Genomic DNA, 13,196 nt, shown 5'->3' with positions numbered 1-13,196 from the left:
TTAAATCAACATTGATGTTGTTATCTTACCCTGAAAAGATGGGCTTCTGTATTCAAGACAAAATGAAAATTTTAAAATTGGCCATTTGTAATAAAGCGACTGGATGAATGAGGCTAACCACATCCCACCAAAGAATGGTTAGATATATTTGGCAAGGCCAAATGCATAATTACGAAATGTAAACAGGGCTAGCGCTAACCCTTACCGAAGACCTTGCCCTAACCCACAACCACATGACCTAACCCTGTTTACATCTCATGGCCTTGAGGAAATATGCATTTAGCATTGTCAAATAGACCTGAACCAAAAGAATGGTTAGATCTACTTCATATGGCCATCTACAGATTTCCCCGCAATGATCTAGTTTGTGTCGAGTGGATGTTAAACCCCATTCTCTATCTATTTGCCAAATAATAGCGATATAGCTCCTTTAAGGCAGTATTCAATGGTGGTGTTAAGGACCATTCATAAAATCCCTCCAAAGGCGTGGCTCCTGGGAACAAGTAACTAATTTGGACCGCTGACAAAATGGTGTGTGGGCGCAGTCTAACCCGCGTTGCCTAACCATTCAAGTGTAAGCTACACGGTAGCCTTTTTAATTGCCATTTATTTGAAATGGATTGGATTGGTATGATATTTTAAAAGCTAAAGAGCTAGGCCTTGGTCCCTGTATCCTTAAATGGACACACCCATCAAAACCGGGGTCACCTAAAATATTAGTCTACAAATTAGTATGATTCTAGTTAATTCGGCAATATTAATCAGCTAAAATTAAGTCTCGATTCTCGCATGCCTTTATTAGCGAAATTATGCCCCAGACTGCATTAAATGTTAATTCTGCCCATACACCCATATTAAAGGGGGTGTTGGACGGCTGAATGGTTAGCGTGCGCGTGCTATATCATAAAGTCTGTCATTGAGTCGACTGGCGTGGTTTCGAATCCCCGGTTGTACGTGACAAGGAGTAGGATCGCCTGTCCAACCTCGTGGGTTTTCTCCGGGTAATCCGGTTTCCTGCCACTGCTAAAGACCCCTTTGCGCAAGCGAATTATTGAAATAAAATTATGCCATATTATGTTAGTCCCGAAATGACCTAGTTTGTGTCGAGTGGACGTTAAACCCCATTTCTCTCTCTCTCATATATTAAAGACTTGATAAACACAAGGAGGCTATCTGAACCAAGACCTTGACAATGTTTCTAGGTTGAGGGGCCAAGGCCGGAGGGAACATTTTACACAAACGCATCCATCCCATATGTGGTTTCTGCTTTACCTTCAGACTTACCTACCCCCACCCTCTCACGCAGACCTATACGGGCCCAGTGTAAAACATGACTTCAATAACAAACACTTCCATAAAATTATATAAAAAAAGATTTAATAAGTGATCAATATTAACAGTATATACATAAATTTACATCATAATTCAATACGAAATCCTCATAATCAAAGTGTTTTGCATATTAGTAATATAAACAATGTAATAAAACGCCATTCTAAAAAGAAAAATAATCTAATTGAATATGCGAATGGGGACAAATGGGTCTAACACTAATACGGCCCAAGGCAAAAAAGAGTATCTAAGCTGCTTTCGACTATTGTTTGCACCCGAGAATACAAGACGCAATTGAGTGTAATAGATTCTTTAGAGCTTAAACTGACCGAAACCGGTTCAGGGTGGTCTAAGGAAAAAAAAATTTGAGCTGTCCACGTATATACCGGTATGAACTATTTATATCAATATTTACATACACTGGGTGCTAAAGGGTTAAGATAAACTGTTAATCCCATCCCCCATTTTCATAGCCGGGGTGTATTTCACTATGTATGCATAATAAAATCTGGTTTTAATGCGAGAGATGCTAATTGTAGACTGAACTTGGGTCCAATTTACTCTTTACCCCACTTAAAAGGGTTAGAGTTAGTGTTAGTATTCCCCAAAATACACATTTATATAAAACGGCCATTGTGGACTCCCGAAATTCCCAAACCTTCCCAACCGGCCTACAATAAGCATCTACCAATTTATAAAGAAATCAATCGATATCGAATTTAAGCAAAACATCAAGCTGTAAGTTATAACATATAGAAATTAGACGTGACAAAATCAACCAGGATCATTCATTTTTTCTATGGCAAGTTTCTCCTGTATCTGCACCAGGCCGGGGTATTACGACATTTATATCAGGGACTGCATGGTGTAATACCTTGGCATAATGGCGATGGTTACGTTGAGAATCGGCTTAAAGGAATAAATCGTAATTAGTAGGCCTAGTCCCAATCTGATTGAAACAGATCATATTTCGTTTTTTTCATTTTTAAAATTTCGTATCTTCGAAGATAGTAGGTTTTCATCAGTTGTAGAAGAAACAGCGTTCTGATTAACGTGGGGGATTAGCCAATGACATCATCTATTTTATGAGCTTTGTGTTAGTTTTGAAAATGGATTCTGGGAATCACCAGTGGTTGAAAACAAAATTTAAATGTGATATAAATTAGAATTTTAAAGTTCACATTAATAATAACCCGTGACATAATCTCTCGGTCAGATCTTTATGGAGTGAAGGTCGTCGAAAGTCAACAGAAACAGAACAAAATTTAGATTTACATTTTAATCAGATTGGCAACGAAAACAATGACGGCAACGTTTTAGGAAATGAAATGAAATGGGGTTTAACGTCTGCATCGATTGGGCTAATGATGAATACGGGCATACACCATACATGTAGTGTTTAAAAATAGCGTACAACGTTTCTCCACCAATCGGGATAATGCAGACGGGCATACATCAGTGTGCTATGGGGGTAATTTTGCGGTATTTTGGCCTACCCTTTGTCGAATTCCAACTGCCAAGGGTCCTTTTATGTGCACGCCTAGGTTTTCGTCCGATCTGAACGACTAGACCCTTCGCCCACAGCACTGATAAGGGGAAACCATGGTACTAAATACAAATAATAAACGTGAGCTTCGTTGCCGTTATCGTTATAGCGCCATACGCACGTTTTGTGATTTTAGCGCTTTATAATAGTCCTATTATTATTTATCATTTTAGTTCCCAATCGGTATAATTTATTATCTAGATTTACTGCGTCATGGCCTTCTTCTTTTAGTGGAGTAATCTAGCGGTTAAAAAGGCAATAGAACTCATCAGTAGAGATGCTCCGAGAAAACTTGCATTATCTGAAAATTAAATAAATATTTATTTTATTTGACAAAATATTGTATTTATTTCATTCCCAATAAAAGAAATGTATGCTACATTCTAGGTGCTATTTGAGTGGGGGGTATATTGTCGCGAGCCCAGTGACAGAGGGTGGCTTAGTGCGTCAAGAGCTGGCTCGCTAACCTGGGGGACTCCGGTGTTGGCGTGGTTTCCCTTTGTAAGTAATGCAGGGTGGCGAGTCTGGCAAGAAACATCATCTAGTTGTTCGGATGAGACGAAAAACCGAGGTCCCTCGTACACGTTGACGTGGACGGAAAAGAACCTTTAACAGTTGGAATTAAGAACAAGATAATGTCATTGCAAAATCACCCATAGCGCACTGCATGGCGTATCTCATTATTCATTAGCCTGATGGAGTAGAAAAGTAGGACGTTAAACCCCATTTCAATTCATATAAACACTCGATCGGTTCGAAGTTGTGAGATCTATCTTCCAACTGCAATGCTTGGATTGTAAAACTTGTCAGGAATTATTGTCATTGTTACCGAAACCTATACGCCTTTCCAAATAAAGTGATTTTTTTAAAACAGCAAATTCTTGACGGACCTATAGACTCAAGCGACGAGCATATTAATAATTATTATACACCTGCAAAAAATTTGCGTATGAAAACTTAGGGGTCCATATCTAATGGCCAGAATATAGGTTACTTACTGCAATTATCATGCCCTCGGAATAGGTCGTCTAAATATCTCTGAATATTTGGAAGTGTGTCAGATTGGCATTTCACTTTATTCATATCCATACAATATCTGACATCATATAGAACTCTTAAAAATACACAACTTATAATATTAATAATATGATTTTGTTGTATTTATCCAATACACATTTAAAAATTTCACTATATTTATACCCATACAATATTTGACATCAAGCTGAACTCTTAAACATACACAACAATCAAAGATGCAGTTTGTAAGAGCTAAATCTGCATATTGCATTGCTTGTCTCTCTTTTTTTTTTTTTTTTTTTTTTTGCTTCAGTTGTTATATAAACCCTCGATGCCATCGGATTGCTTCGATTTTAAGTAGATTATAGCGGTCCAGCCATTTAATGATTTGAATTAAAAATGGAGAAGACTGGAATCAATTCACACATCTTTTCAAAACATGACAAGCCCATAATCAATTCTCTAGGATGTCCCCATTTAATGATTTAATGTAAAAATGGAGAAGCAATGCCACATATTGTCTAAACTCCAGACAGCGCTAACTTCGCCCAGAATAAAGTAATTTGTATCAAATTTTCAATATATTCATTTTGCATTATCTGTTTTTGAACAATTATAGCAAGAATGATCAGCTCTTTATCTAAATCTTACTACCTAAAATAATAATAATATGATTTTGTTGTACTTATCTAATACACATTTTAAAAACTCTTTAAATTATGATTTTGTAGCAGAGGCAGATCCAGGAATTTTTGCAGGAGGGGGTTTGCCCGGTACCCGAGACAATGTACGGCCTTGAAAATATTTGTGAAATACATGGTCTCTGTTGTCATTTTGGATTATATACATACACACTGAACTTTTTAAAGAGAGAAATCCAACACCCCGTTTGATGTCAATTTTTATTATGAATTAATACACCAGAATTTCAACAAGTATTTTAAATATAAAAGATCACTTACCTACAAAACTCATATTCATCGTGACCGACTGATGCTGCTTTTCTCGCCAATATGTCTTCACAGTGGGATGTGTATAAGCAGGTTTGGAAGGCAGTTGCTGTAGTTGCATACACAACTATAACATAAAATATAATATAAAATAATATTAATAAATAATATTAACTCCACTAAAATCGTAGAGTATATTTTAAACAATCGGCTGTAATGCATACGATATGAGTTTATAAGCATCTTATACCACTTCTCAATTGGTTGGAGAGTTCGAAACCTCAACAATCTCACCTGTACCTTCGTAGGAGTTTTAAAAGGCAAATTCAGGGATAGTTATTCTTACAATCGTCGTTCTATAGCAGTGATGCTCAACCAGTGTGCTGCGACATCTTCTTAAGTGTGCCGCCAAATTTTGAATGAGCGAGTTGTGTTTTTCTTTATTTACTTTGAGTCATTCTATGTGTCTATGACTATAGTCTCTGTCTACGGTTGTATTCCGTCTGACTTACCCCGTTTTTATTTTGCAAAATTCAAATATTTTTTATATATATTTAGCCAGGTGTGCCGCCATTTTTTCATGTGTTCCAAGTTGTGCCGTTGGCAAAAAAGGTTGAGAACCACTGTTTTATAGTATGGATTTCCTTTTAATATAGTACTTCTTATAGTGTAGTGCGTCTTTCGTTATATCGATGGCTGAGTATGCATATGTTACATGTCCATTTTTCTTGTTTCGAGAAAATCGCATTTTAAACTTTTGAATTCCTATTTCAAATCAGGGAATTATCTGAACATGATGTACTATATGTTATATATTGGTTGGTACTACACAAATCTAGATGATCATTTGAATGAAATTGGTTCCTGACTTCTGGCAAATCGGTTCCATATGGACATATCGTTTATGCAAATTGAACTTTTAAAACAGGTCCACATTTTGATGGACATAATGCCATGTTAGTTATATAATATGCGCAGGAATGAGTTCAATTTTAAGAAATATTGAGCTATTGTGTACTCTGTCATGTAATGACCCATTTTAAAGATAGGTTGCCGGGCAACGAAACATAATTTTTGCCGTTTGAGGGTTCACAAGGTTCTACAAATTGAAACAAGGGTCTCAACTCTGGAAGTAATCTACAGAAATTGTTAAAATTTGACAGGCTTTTTCGTTTCACAAATTTAAATGATGCATATAAATTTCATACATATCGGATGTAACTTTCATCAATCGAGCATTAACAGGGTTGAACAAAGTGAAACTAGGGCAATAACTCTCGAAGTAATAAACGGAAATTGCTGAAATTCAATAGGATTCTCCTCTTTACTAATTCAAATGACGCATGTAAATTTCATACAGTTCGGCAGATAACTTTTGATGTTAGAGCATTCACAAAGTTTAATAAAGTGAAACAAGGGCCATAACTCTAGACTTAATAAACAGAAATTGCTGAAATTCAATAAGCTTCTTTGTTTCACTACTTTAAATAATGCATATAAATTTCAGAAAGATCGGATGACGACTTTTGGCGTTAGAGCGTTCACAAGGTTCAATAAAGTGAAACAAGGGCCTTAACTCTAGACTAATACACAAAAATTGCTGAAATTCAATAGGCTTCTTCGTTTTACTAATTCAAATAATGCATATAAATTTCAGAAAGATAGGATGATAACTTTTGGTGTTAGAGCGTTCACAAGGTTAAACAAAGTGAAACGAGGGCCATAACTCTAGAAGTAATAAACAGAAATTGCTGAAATTCAATAAACGTCTCTGTTTCCCTAATTTAAATATTGCATATAAATTTCACAAAGATCGGATGTTAACTTTTGGCATTAGAGCGTTTGCATGGTTCAATAAAGTGAAACAAGGGCTATAACTCTAGAAGTAACACACAAAAATTGCTGAAATTCAATAGGCTTCTTTGTTTTACTAATTTAAATAATGCATATAAATTTCAGAAAGATAGGATGATAACTTTTGGGGTTAAAGCGTTCACAAGGTTAAACAAAGTAAAGTAGAAGTAATAAATGGAAAATGCTGAAATTCAATAGGCTTCTTCGTTTCCCTAATGTAAATATTGCATATAAATTTCACAAAGATCGGATGTTAACTTTTGGCATTAGAGCGTTCACAAGGTTCAACAAACTGAAACAAGGGCCATAACTCTAGACGTTATAAACGGAAATTATTGAAATTAAATAGGTTTCTTCATCTAACTAATGTAAACAACTTATATCAATTTTAAAATAATTGGATGATAACTTTTGGCGTTAGAGCGCTCACAAGAAATTGTGGACGATGGACGGACGGACCGACGGACGGAGGCGACGGAAATATAAGTCCACATTTCTATGTGGGCGTATAAAAATACATTTACACAAACTTTAATGTTTAGACCCCTGACAGCGTGTTTTGTAGGCGATATGTACGAAAGCCCAGAAGGCTCATTCCAAATTCCAGATTCCAGATTCCAAATTTGCTGCTGTAGCAAAAAAAAAAAAGCCAGTCCTAGGATACCGAGTAGCAGAGTAGCTCACTGCAAAGGAACCCAAACTGTTCACATCTGCCGAAGCAAACCCGAACTGGAATATTGTTATTATACTCTAACTGATTAGTCAAAAGCAAAAATCGGATCAGATTTGGAATTTGGAATTTGGAATTTCGCATTTGGAATTTGGAATCTAGTAATTTGGAACGGGTATTTATCCGGCCCAGATAGGTAAACTAGAAGTAATTAGTTGTGTAAAATTACAATTTATATAAATTCTAAATTGTTTAATTGAGGGGGCTGCCAATTTGCTATTTTATCGGTAAGACATGAATTTGGAATTTCGCATTTGGAATTCGAAATTTCGCATTTGGAATTTGAGTCTGGAATTTGGAATCTGGAATCTGGAATTTGGAATTTGGAATCTAGTAATTTGGAACGGGTATTTATCCGGCCCGGATAGGTAAACTAGAAGTAATTAGTTGTGTAAAATTACAATTTATATAAATTCTAATTTGTTCAATTGAGGGGGGCTGCCAATTTGCTATTTTATCGGTAAGACATGAATTTGGAATTTCGCATTTGGAATTTGGAATGAGCCTCCTGGGCTTTCGTAGATATGTCCACTGGTTCCTGTTTAGTGTTATGAGCTTTCAGTAGACAAAAGTTACATGCCCACAAATATCACTTTTGCATAATAAAGTTTTGCTGAATGGGGACATGTGCTGTATGTTTTCATGGCAATAACTTGATACTCTAATTAATCTGGACTAACAGTATTTACACAGTAGAAGGACGCATGTTTATGCAATTCAAAAAGGTCAAAACATCATTTTGACCAAAACTGGACATGTAACATTTGCATACTCAGCCATCGATATACTCTTCAAAAAAAAGTAGGGGATATTGGAATGCATATACCTATGCAGGTTGCGATATGATGAATAGTCATGGACATTTGATATGCTTTGAGAGTATGTTCACAGATGAAGAACTTATCGCCCCAACGGAATCACTGAGCTGCACATGCGAAACGCAATAGCGCCATACACGTGGAAGGGGCTCATTGTCAAATTGGACACTTCAACGAAGGGTTTATAAAAACTGTCGCGTGCTGGTTTATCTATCCATGTTTGCTTTCCTATCGGTTCTTGCATATGATTTACTGTTTAGCGTATCTTTGCTTTAGTGTGTTACGTTTAATTTAAACGGCAGACGTGTTCGTCGACATCAACGTCAACCGACAACACTGCAAGAATTAGCCGTGGCACTGCAAGAGGAGTGGGTCAGATTGCCCCAAATCGTGATTGGACGGTTGATTAGGAGCATGCCACGACGAATTGCTGAATGTCTGAGGATTGGTGGAGCAATTACCCATTATTAAGACAAAAATCAAAAACGTCCATTTTCACTTTTGACGGTGAATCTCTTTGCGAGTGAAATTGGGCCGTTAGATAAGCCGCCCATATGAACTGTTTATGTTCATGTGTAGGCAATTGGCATGTTAATAACATACACTGGTTACTTCTAATAAAAACAGCAGTGCATTTCCGCAGTTTTGTATTGTTTCAGAATATCCCCTACTTTTTTTTTGAAGAGGATATATAACATTGATGATAGAATCTCGATAGAGAGGTGTCACCGACTGGGAACAAGAATAAGGGGCAAAAACCGTTCAATCGTAGCGAAATTCACATTCTACAAAGAAAGGGAGATCGTACGTGCAGCAGCCCCTGCTAACCTAAAAGATACTCATTATGGTATCGGCGAACAATATCCCGCTGAAATCGCTATCCTTAGAAAAGCCCTCTACCCTATATACAAGAAAGCTAGAGTTGAAAAAAGAGATGCCAAACTATACTACGACAAGCTTTATATTGACAAGCAACGCGTTTTTCCGCCCGAAGTTATGGAAACACAAACGAGTCAATGAAGCCAAAAGGAAATAACGTATAACCATTCCCCGAGTGACAAGTTACTTAACTGTACATTTATAAATGTTTGTGGTGTTAAAAAGAAATTACATTACCCAGAATTTTGCTCTTTTGTAAACAAAAATGATTTGATTTGTCTAGCGGAAACAAAACTGGAACCAATAGACATTATTAATTTTCCAGGTTTTAAAATATTAAGAAAAGATAGGAAACAGAAATACCGGAGATCCTCTGGTGGTATATGTTGTTTTATTCGAAATAAATTTACTAAATATATAACTGAAAAAGTCAGTAACTCGGAATATATTCTTTGGCTTTGTATTGACAAACGATTATTGAATACAGAAAATGACACAATTCTAGGGATAGTCTATATACCACCAGACGATTCCAAGTATTTCGATGAAGACCTGTACTCTGTATATCTAAACGAAGTAAGTGATATCTGTTCTAAATATGATAATGTTTGTATTGTAGGTGATTTTAATGGAAGAACGAACATAAAACCGGACTATGTTAGATTTGATGATAGCCTATCTGATTTCTTTGAATTCGATAATTATGTAAGAGAGTATCTAGAAAAATCCGACGTACTGAACGACTACGGGATTAGCTTAGAAAGATATAACCAAGATGTTAAATATGTAAATAGACATGGCCAGAAATTACTTGATCTGTGTCGGAACCATAATCTGTTCATTGTAAACGGCAGGGTTGGCAGTGATAAGTTAAAGGGTCGACTCACATGCAAAGATAAATCTGTTGTTGATTATCTTATTGTTACATCACCTATTTTCCCCATACTTGAGGATTTTGTTGTCGGGGAGTTCTGTCCCTTACTCTCTGATGTTCACTGTCCATTACGTTTTCGGGTACGCCGTTTAACAAATGATCAAACTAATGAGAGGCCACACAATAGATTGGTGAAGAAATGTAAATGGAAAGATAAAAGGGGAGATTTATATGTTGATAATATTGATTTAGAAGCTGTTGATAAATTGTTCAAAAGTATAAGTAATATACATTTAGATAATATTACACATGATGATGTAAATAGTATAAGTATCGACTTATGTAAAATATACTTAAAAAGCGCCGACAAAACCTTTCCAACTGTTAAATTTACAGGCAACCGAAATGCTAATAAACAATGGTTTGGTAAAGAATGTAACATAGCCAGGACTAAATACAATGTTGCCAGAAAGAAATATCAACAACATAGAAATAATAGAAATAAATTATATATGGTCGAATCGAGCAAAATTTACAAAGTAACTATGAATAAATATATGAAACAAAATGCACGTCAGATTCAGTGTAAGTTGAGAAGTATGCAGAGTAGAAACCCAAAGGACTTTTGGAAAATGATAAATAACCTTAATAAGCAACATGACGATACAAAGTCCGACATCAATATAGAGATTTTTTATGATTACTTCAAGAATATAAATGATAACACTGACATCGAAAACGATGACGAACATATTATAAACAGCAAAAATGCTACCTTAGATAAAGAAATTTCCAGAGAGGAGATACTCTATTCTGTTAAATGTTTAAAAAATAACAAGGCAGCTGGAACCGATATGGTAATAAATGAATATATTAAGTCCACAATTGATATATTTATACCCATTTATTGCATACTTTTTAACCATATTTTTAACTCTGGGATTGTACCAGCTTTTTGGACTATTGGGAGCATTGTGCCTATATATAAAAAGAAAGGTGACCCCGGCTTACCCGAAAACTATAGACCCATAACGATCCTCAGCTGTCTTGGAAAACTTTTTACTTCCATTATAAATAATAGATTAAATAATTTTGTAGACGGACATAATATACTTAACGAAACACAGGCTGGGTTTAGAAAAGACTACTCCGTGACAGATCACTTATTTGCATTGTATGCAATTATATCTTATTTAAGGTCTCAGAAAAAGAAACTTTTTTGTACATTTATAGATTTTAGTAAAGCTTTTGATCAGGTATGGAGAATAGGTCTCTGGTATAAAGTTCTGAATTCTGGTATTACTGGTAAATGTTTTAATGTTATTTACAACATGTATCAAGACATAAAGTCTTCTGTGAAATATAAAAACAAAATATCTGAAGCCTTTCCCTGTAAGACAGGAGTTCGACAGGGTGAAAATCTATCCCCACTTTTATTTGCACTGTATTTAAATGATCTCGAATCATTTTTACTAAAACATGACTGTAAAGGCGTCCAAACAGAATACTATGAAAATGAACTTTTAAACTATCTAAAAATATTTGTACTTCTATATGCTGATGATACTGTATTATTTGCTGACAATGTAAATGATATGAACAAATTGCTAAATATATTTGGTGAATACTGTACTCTATGGAAACTAAATGTAAACATAAATAAAACCAAGGTTGTGATTTTTGGATCAAGAGGCCAGTCTAATGCAACTTTCTCGTTACTGAATCATGATTTAGAAATATGTGATTCATATAATTATCTGGGCGTTGTATTCTCTAAAGGATGTAGCTTCGCGCAAGCGCAACAAAGAATTAAAAACCAGGCTTCTAAAGCTCTATACCTCTTGTATTCGAGGATCCATAATCTCAATCTGCCAATTGACTGTCAACTTAAACTTTTTGATCATACTATATTGCCGATTGTACTGTACGGTTGTGAAATATGGGGATTTGGGGAATTATCCCCCATAGAAACTATCCATAACCAGTTTTTAAGAAATATATTGAAAGTAAAAAAAAAGTACCCCTCTGTATATGTTATATGGTGAAACTGGGAGATACCCTTTAAATATTTATATTAAGCATAGAATGGTTAGCTTTTGGATTAAAATGATAAGTGGTAAAACTGGCAAATATTCTTTGTTATTATATAAGTCTCTATTAAAAAATGATGTAAATCATACTAATAAATGGCTAATGACTATCAAACATACCCTTGACGAATGTGGATATAGTTATGTATGGAACTCACAACAGGCCCGAAATCCAGTTAAACTGAAATATGAATTGTTACAACGACGAAAAGATCAGTATATTCAAACCTGGTCGTCAAATATCCAGAAATCGAATAAATCTGTTAACTATAGAATCTATAAGACCGAATTTAAATTAGAACCGTATCTTATCTCACTGCCGAATAATTATAAATATACTTTTATAAGATATAGAACATGTAACCATAGACTCCCTGTTGAGGTCGGGAGATGGATGAATGTAGATTTTGAACAGAGAATTTGTCCTTTATGTGAAGCAAATACAATCGGCGATGAATATCACTACCTATTCAATTGTACTTATTTTATTAAAGAACGAGAAAAATATATATCCAGATATTATTATACAAGACCTAATACTTTTAAATATAATAAACTTTTGAATTCAAGCAAACAATCAATAATTATAAAATTATGTATGTTTTTAAAGATAATACTTAACCAATTTATGTCCATTGACTAAGAAATTAAAAGCCACCATCTTGTAAATATGTAAATAACCTATCACTCATATGTCATGTATTTGATCTGAGTTGTGAATAAAGTTCTGTTCTGTTCTGTTCTGTTCGTTTCATAGTGTGTGTACGACTTCGTCATGGGTACGAACTTTTTTTAACAGTTAGCATCTTGGCCCACGTATATAGGTTCGGTGAGTAGGCGCCATCTCATAAACGAGTTGATTCCGGGTCGAGAAAGTTCTGGGTTGCCCTTTGTTAGTGGTGCAGGACATCGGGCATAGCAGGAAAACGTCTAGTCGTTTGGAAAGCCCCACAACACCCTCTTAGCATACTATACATCATATGCCCGTTTTCATTAGTCCGGTAAGTGCAGAAAAATAAAGTCGATTTCATTTCAATCCTCTTTTATAAAAGACCCCTTCCCCCGCCCCCATTAAATTGTGGTAGTTTCCGACTTCCCAAACCGAC

At 35.3% G+C, this 13,196-nt stretch overlaps 1 long non-coding RNA gene across 1 annotated transcript in view; it reads right to left on the bottom strand.

Annotated features, from left to right (window-relative positions):
* Positions 1–1,355: 1,355 nt before the first annotated feature.
* LOC126818688 (uncharacterized) overlaps positions 1,356–13,196 on the bottom strand; it is a 13,160-nt gene continuing 1,319 nt past the window's right edge. Inside the window, exons 2-4 of the long non-coding RNA XR_007679304.2 lie at positions 4,858–4,972; positions 3,877–3,992; positions 1,356–3,179 (exon numbers count right to left, since the gene is read on the bottom strand). This is a non-coding gene — a long non-coding RNA (uncharacterized LOC126818688). The remainder of the gene's footprint in view (positions 3,180–3,876; positions 3,993–4,857; positions 4,973–13,196) is intronic.

The sequence above is a fragment of the Patella vulgata genome, chromosome 4 (assembly GCF_932274485.2).
Source record: "Patella vulgata chromosome 4, xgPatVulg1.2, whole genome shotgun sequence".
Classification (NCBI taxonomy): domain Eukaryota; kingdom Metazoa; phylum Mollusca; class Gastropoda; family Patellidae; genus Patella; species Patella vulgata.
The sequence above is the reverse complement of the archived record's forward strand: the minus strand, read 5'-3'. Positions and strand labels throughout refer to the sequence as shown.